This window comes from Coloeus monedula (assembly GCF_965178545.1).
Source record: "Coloeus monedula genome assembly, chromosome: 3".
NCBI lineage: Eukaryota > Metazoa > Chordata > Aves > Passeriformes > Corvidae > Coloeus > Coloeus monedula.
The window spans coordinates 25,382,829-25,398,339 of record NC_138783.1 but is presented as its reverse complement, the minus strand read 5'-3'; the positions used below and the strand labels follow the sequence as shown (position 1 = coordinate 25,398,339).

Below are 15,511 nucleotides of genomic sequence, written 5' to 3'. Positions count from 1 at the left end.
ACCAAAAAGATATGAAGTCAGTTTTGCACAGAGCAGCAGCATCTGGGAGCCATGAGGATGAATTATGCTCCACTTTCAGGGGAGAGAGAAGGGCTTCAGGCTGCTCCCTCCCAGGCCATTTTTCATTAACAGTGAGAAGGGCAGGCTGCTTCTACTCTGCTGGAAACAGGGGCACCACACAGATACTGTTTTCCAAAAGGAAACGCAAGAGTAAGAAGAAGAGGTGGATGGAAAAGGGATGAAGGAAGGACATATTTTCAGTTTTCAAAAAACTTTCAGAAGTGGCAAGATTACTTTCCAGAAAAGGAGAATACGGGAGATATGTGAAGTAAATGGGCAGCTCAAATGTCCTATTTAAGTTCAACCAATCATATTATTAAGGATCAGGAATGCTCAGTTTGGGTTAAAGAAGTGTACAATTGGCCAGCTGCACTAAATATGGCCTTTACCTTCCTGCAGTGCTTAGGTGGGGACAGACCGAAATCAGGGCACTGGAGGTAACTTCTGATACAGAGCAGAGAAACTTGTCCTCCCTCTCATTGTTGTTACAAGGTCTGAAAGGCTGCAGACAGAGCACTCCTCATTGGAGAAGCCACAGTGTACATTATGGAAATAAACTGGAAGCACAGTTAAAGGTTAGCACGTCTTTTTCCCTCCAGCTGCCATTGATATGAATGAAGCCCATTCTCGCACTGGCAGAGGGAAAGCAAAGATGAGTTAATGTCACCCTCCCTTCTCTAAATTCTCAGATTTGATGACTAACAGGCTACCATATTTCACTAGGAAAAAGCCTGGTTTTTACTTAAAAGCCCCAAAAAGTATACAGAGAAAGTAATCTTCAAGGTCAGAGGGTTGTTTTGACATTTAAGAAATACTAAAAAAGAATTTGGCTTTTAAATTTGTAAGCCAGAACTACTTCCAGGCCTGAGAGACAATTTGCCAAACTTCTAGCTGACCCCAGGCTCTTCAGAATAAGCTAGAATTATCAGATATATTGTGCTGTCTAGGTGCACACCTCTGATTTTAAAACAAAATTTTGATCAGCCTTAAAAGAACACAGCTTCTGAGACCTTTCATAGAAATAACATACAGCCCTTGACACAATAACTGAAGAGGCTTTCTTTAATAACCACTTTGGTGGAGTTTTTTGCTTACTGTCGGAGAATTCAATTGCTTAATATACACTAATAAAAAAAATAAGGGAAATAGAAACATTTCAGCACACAGAAACCAAAAACCTCCTTTTATTTTACACCAAGCCTTTGATCCTCCCACCAATCCTGTTGCAATACAAACCAATTTCATTTAATGTTACATCTGACGAGCCAGACTTTTGTGAGATTGCAAAACTCTGCTAAATCACTGGGCAAACTGTAAATGGGCTGAGGGGAAGGTTCAGAAATTCACAAATAGCATGTACATGCAGGTGGACCACGCAAACATAGGTAGCACAACCTTGCTGTGCCAGCTCAACAAAACTTTGTGCATATATAGTATCAAAGGGTCATACTGTTGCTTAAGATGTGCCAGAGATTGCAGTGCTTCTCCTTGCAGCCTCTTTCTCTCACAACCCATCCTGCCTACCTCCCTGGCTCCACTTGTGCAAAGTGGGCTGTAAAACAGTCATGTTATTTTAAATAGAGGGGCTGTACTTTCTGCTTTGCCTCTCACACCAAAACAGCCAAACCAATTTCGCTGTTTCAATTAGGCAAGAGAAATGAAACTTTTGTGTTTTCTCCATACTTTTTTTTTCAGTGACAAAGTCAGAAAACTTTCAGCCAAAAGGAGCAACACTTTAAGATGCAGTCCTGCAAAGGCAGCTGAGCTGAAGAACAAAAACCTGATGGAGTGGAGTGGGAGCAAAGAGGATGCTGCAGTTTCTGCTGCTTCCTAAATGCATCCCATATGCACCCATGCTATTTAAATGTTGCCAATTCTTATATGGACTATAATGGGAAATACTTTCTAAGACTGTTTATGAGATTTGTTTCTTCTACCCCTTTCAATCACAGCTGAAGTAATCACAGTAATCTTCTGTTAGTTGGTTTTGGTTTTGGGTTTTTTGTAAATTCTGTTCATAATAGCAGAAAAGCAGAGAATTTGTCAGCCTGCAACTCTGTTATATCAAACTGATCTGAGCATTACAGGATGTAACTTCTTCTCTGGGAAAGGATTTATCTTCAACAGACTACCCAACTTGCTGACTTCTGCCTTTCAGTAGTTCTTCTCTTTTCTCCACCCAGTCATCTCAGCATATCATTCTCTAGCCAACAAATACTTAAAATTCATACAATCTGAAAGATGACTCAGAAAGCAAGAACTGATGAGTTCTGACAAAAAGATCCATGAACCTGGCACTTCCTGGTGCATAGGATATTCACATACAAGAAGGAGAGATATGCATAACACCACTGCTCAGCGTTTGAATTTTTTTAGGCACATGACTCGCAAAACACTTCAACATAATAATGGAGAAGTTTTGGATCAGATAATTATTTGTGAAGCTGAGGAAGTGATACTGTTAGCAAAATGAGAAGAGTGTCATTTCCTTCTAATGCCCAGTTAAAGGCTAGCTTAGGCTGTGATTCTGGTTTTGGCAGGAGTACGTGGACAGCTTCTTGTGAGAACCACTGCAACACTACACAGCTCAAAGTGGAAATGATAAAGGGAAAACAAAACTGAGGCCCTTCATGAGTAAAATGGTCAATACACAGGGCACACAGCTAAAACTTTTGAAAAGCTGAGAAACGACTGATGACACCTGCTTTTACCGAAGGAACCTGTGGAGTTAGGTGCTCCTACCTGGCTAAATTCATGTTTTTCCTAATGTAAATCCATAGTTTAGGTGCAGAGATTAAATCTAACCAACTCTAGGGCTACTGCAAATGTGCCTGCAAAGATTGCAATGTCTCATGATTACCATTTCTCGAGGATCCCAGATCAAATCTGTGTTGAGAAAATGAAATTATATCCCACTGAAAATATCAATACCAAATTCTTAATCTGAGGTTGCTACTGGAAATCTGCATAATGCACAAGGCAGCACTGAATCTTTGCTCCCAGAATTGGTGATTCTTCCAAGATAAAAAAGTGAAAGCCATAAAAGCCTGTTTAATTGGGAAAGTAAGACAATGACTCTGAACATTGACAAGGAGTGGGCTTGTTAGGTTAGAAAAGCATCTCTACAAAACCTCTGCTAATATCCGAACTTCAAGAAGAATGGTATTCTGGTGAGCTAGGTCATAGTTGACACCATGAAGATGAAATTGAGGTGCAACAACAGGACATCAAGTGATTTCCCCACCATCAGGAGGGAGTTTTACAGCTGGGGTTAAAGTGAAAAATTCATGTTTTCGGTCCTGTTAGCAAACTACAAGCTCATATTGCTTTTACTACAAACAGATTTCCCTTCACCATACTGTACTTTTCTTCATACTGACTGCTCAGTGTGACCATCCAAAACCACTCCTATTTGTGTTATTTTTCACACACACCACCCTGAAAAAAAATTCAGTATGAAAGTAGAGCAGTTTCCTCCAATACAGTTCAACATCCAAACTAAGCAGCAGTAAAATCATATTTATTCAGTGACTGAGGTTTCGAACAGTGAAGTGATTGTTAGAGAGTTATAGACTGGACCATGCACTGAAAAAGACCCCAGAAGAGGCTTCTGGTGACAGCTCTCTCACCTTGACAGTCCTTGAGAGCACAGAGGGAGAAGGAGGAGTGTATGCACGCTTGAACTGGGGATGCTATCTGAATACAGTCAAGCTTCATGATCACAGTAGCCAGAATTTGGCAGACTTTACCTTTGGGAATGAAGTGTGGGGACAGAAAGAAGGGAGCCAGGTACCTGAGCCCAGCCCATGCGTGTTCACCTACAAGCTGGGTGTGCCTGAAATGGGAGTCAGAGGGAAAGAGAAGCCAGGAGCTCCCTGATGCCAAATGCGCTCCCACACTGCCAAGCTGAGCAATCTGAAGGCACGGGTGCTAAATGTGGTCTTCTCTTTCTGTGCAGGCTCTGGCAAACACTCTACCTTTCTCTATGTCTTTGTTTTCCTGTTTGAATATGTGGTATTCCAATGAAATATAAATATTAATATTTGATTAGCGCTCAGCTACAAAGCTTAGCTCCTTAAAGTCTAGTACAGATCTTTGAAATCCTTGAAAAACTATATAAATAGGAATCCTTTTATTTTTATAGCATTACATTAACGACTGTACAGTGGAAGTTGATGAATTAAATCATCTCTGTCTATATTTGCTCATACCTTTGTGCAACTGTTACCTTTTCAGCTGCTATTTCTCATGCCTCGTCTCAATCCAGAAATGACATTTTTGGTAAAGTTTTGCAAAAACTCATTCAGCTGCTTTTGAGTCATCCAAGTATGTAAAAAACAGTTTCCAGCTGTTAAGTTTTCCATAAGCCTTTTTTTTCTCAAACATGCTTGTATAATTATAACACAGCTTTGTTTTAAAACATCAAACTTGACACGTACATAGTCCTGAAAGGGAAGTAGCAGCACTGACATGTTTGAAGCCATTTTGTTTTGAAATAACAAGTTTTTTACCATATTAAAATATCTTTATTTTCTTAAATATTCTTCCAGACACTGAGCTTTTCTAACTGTAGACAGTCAATTGTGTAAATGACCAGTAAAAAAAGAGTATATAAAAAAGATACTCTTCTTGTAATCTGTGACTGAGCTGTAGCAGGAGGACTAGGGGACAGTTTCAATTATTGCGTTTTTGCACTTTGGTATAGAACGGCATCAAATCAGACTGGAGGTGTTTCCTCACTTATATTCTGCCTAGACAGACCTGATACCAAGCAGTGAAGAAATCAGCCATTTCACAGAATCACAGACTGGGTGGGTTGGAAGGGGCCACAATGGGTTATCTGGTCCAACCTCCCTGCTCAAGCAGGGTCATTCCAGAGCCCATGCCACAGGACTGTGTCCAGACAGGTCTGGAATATCTCCAGTGAGGGAGACACCACAACTTCTCTGGGCAACCTGTTCCAGTGTACGGTCACCTGCACAGTAAAGAAGTTCTTCCTTATGTTCAGGTGGAACTTCCTGTGCATCAGTTTGTGCCTCTTCTCCTATTGCTTGGCACCACTGAGCAGAGCCTGGATCCATCCTCCTGACACCCTCCCTCCAGATACTGGCAGACATTGGCGAGGTCCCCTCTCAGTCGTCTCTTCTTGAGGCTGAACAGGCCGAGCTCCCTCAGCCTTTCCCAAGAGAGATGCTCCAGTCCCTTAATCATCTTCATTGCCCTCTGCTGGACCCACTCCAGGAGCTCCATGTTTCTCTTGTACCGAGGAGCCCAGAACTGGACACAACACTGCAGATGTGCCTCATTAGGGCAGAGATGCAGGATCCCCTCCCTTGACCTGCTGGCAACGCTCTTTCTGATGCACCCCAGGATACCATTGGCCTTCTTGGCCACAAGGGCACACTGCAGTTCTTACATACCTTTATAAGATTCCCTCTCAGTCATCTCTTCCCAAGGCTGAACAGGCCCAGCTCCCTCAACCTTTCCACATAAGAGGGATGCTTCAGTCCACCAATCATTTTTCAATCCCACTTCATTTAATCTGGAATATTTCAGGTTCTGATGTCTTAGCAAAATAAGTGTTGATTTTGAGAATATTAATGATGGCTGAAACAGCAGCTGTAGTCTGAGGGATTATTGGATTACATGGGTTTCACTCTCAGAACTACTTTTTTATATGACAATATAAAGGCATATGCAGCTTTTGTGCCTTGCATGAACCGCTGGCCTCAGCATGAACTCTTCTGTCATACTAGAGGAATTCTTTCTAAAGATGAAAAAATAAAGTCACTGCATGTGTAGGTTTTTATATGGGGCTCAACTGTGTTGATTTGTACAGACAACAAGAGACTCCATAGCTGTTTCTTATTCAAAGTAAATAGCAGTATCTCCTGCTCCTGCCTTGCCTGGGACGTATCCTCCTACCATGCAGGTGTGAGTCCACAGAAATGTCAGTGACATGACAGTGAATCTGAGGAGACAGCCTGACTGATCTGGAAGTAAAAGATACAACTCTGGCAAATATGTGTGTGCATGCATACACTCTTCCTTACCTTACACTCTTTGTGCTTCTATCAGTACACCTACAAATCAGTTGTATGTCCACTACTTGGAGAGGTTTTCTGAATGTGTCTCAAACCACATCAAACATACAAGCGGTGCTCAACAAACAAATGTCACTGGAAAACAATGACAGGGAAAAAACCTCAAGCAGTTCCTCTCCATTGCCCTGTCTTCTCTCTGTACTGTTTGCCTTGGAAAGCTCACAGCCAGGGATCAGTAAGAGACCCTATTGTAAGCAAGTGGCAGACGCAAGGTTGCTCTGGGAACCTTAAATCTAAATTTCCTGAGTTTAGGTAGATTAAAATCTCAGTTGTCACATCCATTAGTGCACTTTTGTGTGCATGGTCCAGGCAAGTGCATTGTTCCTAAAGGAAAAGATACCCTATTGGGTAAATAGGTGTCTGTGCACATTTTGGCAACTCTAAGCTACATCATTCAGTTCTAATCAATGCTACTGGGTTTTGAAACCCACCAATATAACAATGAAGTGGAAAAAACCATAGAAAAAGTCCAAACAAACTCTTAAGTTATGCTGTATGCTCTACTATTCTGAGTTTCAGTGTTGAGACAAAAGAAGAGTTTGCCATTTGCTAGTTAATAATCAAGAGAAGATCTGCCAGACACACTCTTTGAGGACTCTGTCTGGACCAGGTAGATGCTGCAATACACAAAGAGCTTCACACACAGAGAAAAAGTGTTCATGGACAATGATGCAGCGTTCTTAATTAAGATTTTCATTACTGATACATACATTAAGGTTTTTCTAATGCAAGTGCCCAAGCACTCTAATGTGCAGGTAGATGTCTCTGATTGTATCTCTATCTCCCTTTTGCACATCATTGCAAACATTCACCAGCCAAGGCTCAAAATCAGCTCACCTGCCCTTTGCTATAATGACTATGAAAAATAAAAAATGGTATTTTACTTGTCTGCCAGATGAGAACTTAACTTTTTGCAGTCATGAGAATGAATAGGCTCTTGCAAAGCTGTATTACAGTGTATTGAAACTGATTCTGATCTCACTTACACCTGTTTGATGTCGATGTAACATCAGGAGCTTCAATAGCATGAGAGAAGCAAAAACTGAAGGAAAATATAATGGAAAAGACATGTAGGTAAATGGAAAATGGGATGAAACAAAACATGAGTTTGCCAAAGGTAGTTTGTAGTAGACTAACTGGATAACTTTCTTTGATAAGATAACTGATTATCCAGACAAAGGAAATGCAGTAAATTTAATTTATCAGTAGAGCATTTGATACAGTATCACAAGGGAAATTATGAGTTTAGATCAAGATTTGCAAAAGGACTGTAAGGTGAGAAACTGCTTACCTGAAGGGGAGATTGAGCAGTGGTGAAGAAAGAATTATTGGGCAAGGTGAAGGCTGTATTTCCACAATGCTTTAGTTAAATAAAACAGCTTTTTCTATCTAATAAGATTTGGGTGGAGCAGGTAACATTTCTTTACAAGGCCACTCAAAGGGAGGGGGCATAGATTAGGAAAAAGTGGGGTCATGCTTAACAGCTGTAAAAGGGTCAATCAACATCAATAAATTGTTCATGAACAATATTTAGTTCTCATTCACCTGTAATATTTCAGTGTTATTTCTATGGTTCTGTTCCTTGGGAATTTCAGAAATCCTACAACTCTCTCAGCCGTTTACTTGTACAGTTTAATTAAATATCTAGTTCAGTTTTGTGCTTTTAAAATATTCTTATTCCTAGAACAGGATGCCCATTCACCTACAAAACCTGCTTGCTGAATGCCTTCGAATGCTGGACCCTGCATCTCAAGAAAACGCTGCTGGAATAAGATGTGGAGGAGAAATACTTGGTGAACAGAAGCCCTTACAAAAGCCTTGCTTCTCCCTGAACACATGATATGCTTTTCTTGATCTAGTCAGACTACAATGCTTTGTGAATTTCTGCATTAGGAAAAACTGGGCTGCCCACTAGCAGAGTGGCACAAGCCAGGATGGAAGGCAAAGACGTTGCCACAGAAGTCACAGTAGAAAGTATCAATGTGAAATTAATTTGCAGGCTCCACAATAAAAGATCTGCCAAACTGTCTTCAACAAGTTAAGAAAAAGAAGGATTTTTGACAATCTTCCCTGAGGCATATCTCAGTCCGCAGGTATTTCAATGACTAAAACTGTTACCTTTCCATTAAAGTTCACTGGAAGAGAAGCTCCATTTTTGTTTTAGCCTTCTGTGGCAGAATTTAAGTATTTAATGTCACGACTGAACTATGCTAAGCATGCACAGACATTCACACAAGAAACTTGCCCTAAACCCAAAAATGTAAAAGATTTTTTAAATGCAAAAATTGAAAAATAGTGTCTGAACCTTCATCCTTCAGAGTTGGTTATATGCTGATCACACATGGCAGTTCTCCTTCACAACCTCCAGTGCATACTGCAGAGAATCCAGAATGTTACACATTATTTTTTTGTCTTTTATGTAAAAGTGGATTTACTGCAAAAAGCGAAAAGCAATTAATCCCTCTACAGACATCCAGGATAAGTGAACACGGACTAATATGAAATTTAAATACACACCCAGATCCAAACGTTGCAAGTGATCCTTGCTTTGGAGTTGGGATTTCAATTTTGTCCCTGAAAAATCAAACTGTTTAGAGTATGCTTAAGAAGCTAAAACATTAGAAAACAGCATTCAGAAAATGGATACAGCTATTCTATTAAACTTAAAACTTAGTAAGATGGAATGGGAGAGAGCAAGATCTGTTTAAATCCAAAAGCATTTGCTTTTGGTGCTGCGCAAAATCTAGTATTTTGGGCATGCAAACATACGAAATGCAAATATTACCTGGGGGGCTGAATTTGTGAACCATACGCAGCATGATATTATCCAAAATGATGGAAAGCTTCAGCAGTGAACAAGAACTTCAGAGAGAAGAATCATTATTTCTTAATATGCTGTGATCTTTTATGTCTAAGAGTTCCCATTCCTACCAAGAGGTAAAACAGCCTTCATGAAGCACAGCCTGAAGAACAACCACGTGTTCTGACATGTGCACCTCTGTAACAGCACACGAATGAACTACATGGCGGATGATTTGCTTCTTTTTTAAGTGGGAGTGGTGGAGAGGAAAAGGAGATGGAGAGATGCTCTTACAAGCTCAATTCTGATTGTGGTGTCTCACACATAGGACATTCAGCATGGACATGGACATGTGGGCAGGCATTTAGACCTCCCTGAGTATTCATATCTTGGTGCCAGTTCCAATAGACAATCTACGATGTCTTGATCAAAAGGTGACTTCTGGGAAGCTTCCTCTTTCTGGATGTTGTGTTTTATAACCACTCCTCCAGCACAACTTGTTCTTGGTACCATTTTTACCTTATATCTGGTGAATACATCAGATGGAGGCAGATACACAACATGATGCTAAAGCAGGGTGCATCAAAGAGGATTTCTGCATTATGAGAAGGACTCACAATAAAACTCAGAAAAGAAAAAGACCTTTGGTGATACAGCTGTAGAACAGCAATGTGCTTGCCAAAGCTGGAAGATAATTTACCATAACTACAAAGGGAATATTCTGAAAAACTCTGCCACACTCTGTAGTTGTTACCATTTCGCACAGTGATTTCGACCTAACAAATTGGTCTGTCTTAATATTTTGATGGTTGGTGTTCAAACTGCTGTAGGAAATGCTGCTACTGCTTTGGAAAGGTGGTCTTTTCCATCCAAATATATTAAATTATGCCAGTGTGGGGTAAAAGTGCATTGAACAGCTCCATTTTCTCTCTGTCTCCTTCTTTTTTCTAGTTAAATCTGAAATATTATGCTCCTACAACTGTCTAGTTAAAGTCCATTTTTTTTTTCCTGTCGTACTCCATAATATTTCAAAACAAGCTAGCACTCAGTCCATTATATTACACTAAGTAAATGAAAAACAACTCAGAACAAAGAGATTGCGAGTATGCATAACGGCAGAAAGGTGTGACATTTTCAGCTGTCATGCTGGCCAATCTTAAGTTCAATCTCATCCAGCACCAGTGAATATACTGTAGGTATTGCAATTAGAAAGCAGGTTGAACACATGCCTCTATTGTAATCCACACATCAACTTCACAGCTATGTGCAGCCTTCATTACTTGCTAAACAATTTGAATGTCAACACTTAAACTAATGCTTGAATGAAAAACTGGGATCAAATTTTGCCCCTTTTTGTAAGTCTGGCTACGTCTTGGGTTTTCTACATATTGGGTCTATTATTTAAGCAGAAGTTTTAAAACAAACCCATGAACTTTGTCAGATTTGTTTTAAATAATGAAGGCTTTTTAATTCATGCACATCTATTGCTTAAGTATTTGATGGCCACATCTTCAGATAAAGATTAAAGCTTAAAATTGTGGCACTTGCTCAAGAACATTCATCCCAAGGTGTACTCTCAGTCATACAGTTTCATTTCTATAAACACATCAGGGTAGATTTCAGCTCTGCTGCCATTTTGAGGCTGTTTCACCATTTCTCATTTGCCTCTGCCCATGTTGTTTTCTTTTTTGGAACATTCCCTTCCTTCAGGAGACACATAATAGCTGGGGAAAAAACACTCCTTTCCTGTCTCAGATTGCTGTTTAGGTGACCATCCCCATCCTAAACCTCCTTCAGAAGCAGATCAACTGATTCTTCTAGATAATATGCATGTCTATTTATTACATTAATTATGGTAATTCTTGAAAAATGCTAACTCTTGAAAGCTGTTGTAAACATAAGGCTTATTACATGTAGACTTTTTTGGCATTTTGCAAATGTTCATTTCTGATTCATGAATACGCTTGACCTGGAGGTTGCTATCCTCTTCTCAAGTAAGGGAGAGCTTCTTAAGAAATCTGAGAAAAGATGCCTCCTCCCTGTTCCTAATGTAGTAATCACTGATGTTGTTCCTCATCTGCAAAATATCACTAAGCACAGAACCAGATAAAGGGATTCAGAGGGTGCTAATCAGTTGCTATTTCATGATAATGGTTCAGAGTGGTAACAAATGAGAGTTTGGTGGTGAACAAGAACCAAAGCAGGGACATATACATAGATAGCAAAGACTATTTGAGCATCATCACGTCTGATAAAGCGAGTAAGTATTCTCAGAAACTGGCTACTGGCAGGTTGGAATACTACAGGGTGTTTTTTGACACACAAATCACTGACCATATGATGGATGGTTCTCATAACTATGATGAGATCAGTAAGATGCCTCTCAGCTTCCCTTAGGTCATCATTACTTGACCAAATATGTCTTCATGAAGCTGGGGAATAAATGGCATTTTTTTGCACTTTTTTCCTTCTTTTCTTTTCTTTTTTTTTTTTCTTTCTTTTTTTTTTTTTTTTTTTTTTTTGCCTGTCTTAAACTAGGATGTCAAGTAACAAGAATTACAATCAGTGCTCAATCTGATAGGAAAGATGCTGGAGCTCAGTACAACCTGGTGACATCAGAAAACTATTTAAACAGAATGGACAGATATCCATGGAATTAGGTTAACATGTCCTGCAACTTCATTGTATGTGGATGACTCTGGTGCCCTTCTGATTTGCACTTACCAAGGCTAACAGCGGATAACTTTTCAATATTATATGGGTTCCATCTGAACAGAGTGCTCTGGAAGTAAAAGAAGTGTTCTGCTGTAGCTATTTATCCTAGTGTAGCCATCTCTCCTACTGTAAAGTACCTTGGTAATGCTGATACTGCTACAGGATGTTGACATTATGATTAAAACGCTCCAGACTGGTTGGAAGACTTCTTCCATGAAAAGAATGATTTTGACAAAGAATACACCTGTGTCTCTCAAAGTCCTGAGGACATTCAACTGGAGCAGAGACTAACTGTATCCCTCTTAAGTGGGAATACAGTTTGGGGGAGAGATCTATGAAATCTTTCCACCTTCAAAACCCTGATGCCATATAATTAGGCAGACGTGTGCATAACATCGGGAGGAGAATGAAGACTGAATCATCAGCAACTCGTGGGTAGGGATATGAAAAGAGAGCCCGGTGCTGGACACTGGGACAGAAGGCAGAACAAATCAGTTACCTCTAGATCAGAAACATCCTTGACAGGTACTATTAACGGATTCTAATGTAAAAATGTCCCATTTACACTTTTTCTGTTACCAAAAAGAACCCAGACTATCAATGGCCTGAAGGACCTGCCTATCAGAGAGAAAGGAGAGAGCCAGTACAGAACAAGCAAGACATGCCTGAAATAGAGTAGGGCTCCTATGGAGCTTGCTAATTTAGGAATGCAGGAGCACCAAGAAGGCCCTCTTGGCTGTGGAATAAGCTTGACTTAGAGAAGCAAGAGAGCATGTGATTCTAATCCCACATGTCAAGAAAGAAAGGCAGACAGATGCAAAACAACTAATGCACGGTCACACAGCAGAGCACTGTCGAAGAGGGATTTCAGCTTCAGGTCTACACATGCCTACCTATCATGAAGCCATCTTGCTGTTTCCAACTAAACTGCCTTGCCCTGCAGAGGTAAAACAACGTTAAACTGGTGCATTTGAATGTTGAAGGCACACGGTGCAGGCCACAGATATAAATGGTTTTGCCACTGCTGCGGGAAGTGTTAACACAAGCGGTGTTAATGCTTCCTGTCCCTGAGTATCATTAATGCTTTTTATTGATATTATGAAGTTCTGCAACAAAGTAATAGGATTTGTCAGGGGCCATTATAAACTGCCCCTGCTGGATAAATACATAATACATGATGGCAAGGGTCTGATGGGCCTTTAATCAATTGCCTTTCTGAGTCAAATAAATGTCACATTAGACATAAGCCTTGCTGCATTCTGTGGGTGCCTCTGCTCCCCTCATCTCACAGGCCTGACACTGCCACGGGCAGCTATGGACACGCATAGGCTCCGACTTACTTGTAGCAAATATATCAGAGCAAAACTGGAACAGCATGTTGTAAATTACAGATTTGGGACACCTTATAATGAAAGGCAAAGGAGAAGGGAGAGAAATATGGGGACACCATAGGCATGATAGGTCAGCTCAAATACATCTCCTTGGGAGCTGGCATTGTCATACCACCTTTTGCAGCCACTGGAGCAAATGTCATCGTTCTGCCCACAAGGCGGGGGAGAAGGCACCGTGCCATTTCTTTCAGCACTGCAAAAGTAGTGGGTCAACTTTAAATGTTAAAGTCACATATTTTAGGTCTAGTATGAGGAAAAGAAAGCTTTTTCATTGTTTCAGCAAGCGCATTGAAACAATTATGAACATCCATTTGCACTTTAGCATGCCTTTAAAGAAATTCCAACAATCAAAACACAACTCGAACATAAATTTACAGATTTGCAGGTTTAATTTGTCTCCCATATATGAAAGAGCTATTTTTCTTACAGTGCTGGGGTTTTTTTTTAATTCCAGGCAGCACTTTAACAGTCATCTACTTTTCTCTCGGAACAGGTAGGAGATATGAATTTAAATTGCAAAGTGGAGATCTAAAGTAACATGAAGTCCAGGTATATTTGGACGTGGAGTTCTAAACCTAAATTTAAAAGCCCTCATTATTTTTGGCATTCACTAAATAGCTTCAGCTTGGACATCCCAAAACAGTGGCTTAAAATACTGGTGGACATTTGGAAAACTTTGGTCTGTCTTTACTTAACTATAGTAAATATTATGAAGTGGTAGTGCTATATTTCCCTTTATATTTCAACAAGAAGAGTCATTGTTTCAAAAGCACTAGATTTCACTGCCAATATGTATGAAGGAATCCCAGAAAAATGCACGTTTTTGTTCCAAATGCGCAAAACCATCATGTGTCAGAACCTGACAAAATTAAAACTCAAATGATAACAAACAAACACTCCCAAAGGCTCCATCCCTTATTCTCCCCAAAAAGAAAAAAACCAAAACTTAAACCAGGAAAACATTAATTCTTCCTGTTCTGGGTCTTGAAAACACAATTATCTGGATAAACATAGCATTTTCTTCAGTTAAAAAGGTCAGCGAATCACCAGTCTACGTAGCAGCAGCCAAACTCAAGTGAATGCAACAAGGTGAGAAAAGAACCCTGCATAACATCCTCCAAAGAAACCACTCACAGATTTTTAATCCTGATACTGTTGGATGTCAATGAGAATATAGCCCATTTAATCTTATGAGATAAGGAAAGCAGGTCAGAGAACAGCCAGGACTGGGTAAGGAAGGGTCCCACACCACAGGATCAAACTTCAGCAATGCTAGTTGCCTGTTTTCTGCACTTGTTTTGCACTTGCACAGCATGGAATACTTTATATTTCATTCTGAATTAGTGCACAACAGCATAATGTCCATCAGAACATGTATATCCCCACACATAAACAGAAATCTTCCATATTGTCATCTAGAAACGTACATATAAATTCTAGATCAATCAATCACACAATGTGACTGAACTAAAATGTTGAGTCCCATAAGGTGACACTGCATTAAAATATTGGACTTCATTTGAACAAAAATTCACTATTGAGTCCTGTGGCCATGGGAAGTAACAGAGGCCCCAGGCTGACTTTGATGGAACTTGAAGAAAATGCACAACTCATATCAATGAAAAGTACAAAATGTTATAAATACTTACACAAGAGACAAGGAAAGGTTCCTTCAGAGAAAGGCCACAAACTGATTGTGAGTGATCTGAGAAGAAAAGACAGAAAGAAAAAAGGAAATAAAATTGATAATAAACACACTGAATGATATCAATGTAACAATATAAAACAAGGATCAAGGAGACTTACAATTGCAATTCCCACAGCAGAGGAAAAAAAAAGTTGTTTTAAATTCACAAACAACATAGATCTTGAAAGTTTTGAAACTATCTGACCCCAGAACTATGTAGCTGAGAAAACTGGTAATGGTTGAGGAGCCTTTCAGTCCTGGGATAATTCCAAGCCAGCAGAGACTAAATATCCTCTGGTGGCTGTTCAACAGTCTCCGTGAAATAGGCTTGTGGCTCCTATGGACAAATGCTCTTATCACAAAAACACTGCCAGATTTGAATGGCATCCTTCTTAGCAGTCATGCCAGATGACACAGGACTCTGAAACAGAACTCGTCTTCTTGATCCTGACCTTCACAGAAGAGGGGTTAGGCTTATTATTAGGGCTGAGAATGCTTTCATTACAGCTGATAGCTGCACAGAAAAATTGTGTTGTCTTAGTTCCTTCTGTCAACACAGTATCTCTTGGACTTGATTGATCTGTTACCCTAAGACCCCTAAGAAAAAAATGACTGCATGAAAGTGGAATGGCTAAAGGTTTGCAAACTTCTGGCAGACTACAGGTCTACTATGGAGTATCTAAGCTTTATTTCCAACATATTTATTTCCATATTTATTTCCAAAACATATTAACCTGGGATGAAGCAATAAACA

At 39.9% G+C, this 15,511-nt stretch overlaps 1 protein-coding gene across 2 annotated transcripts in view; it reads right to left on the bottom strand.

Moving 5' to 3' along the window:
• Window positions 1-15,511, bottom strand: part of ZBTB20 (zinc finger and BTB domain containing 20) — a 444,236-nt gene that overhangs the window by 100,217 nt on the left and 328,508 nt on the right. For both annotated transcript variants that reach the window (XM_082279327.1, XM_082279328.1), the window contains one exon: window positions 14,720-14,775. The gene's annotated coding sequence lies outside the window, so the exon portion shown is untranslated. The remainder of the gene's footprint in view (window positions 1-14,719; window positions 14,776-15,511) is intronic.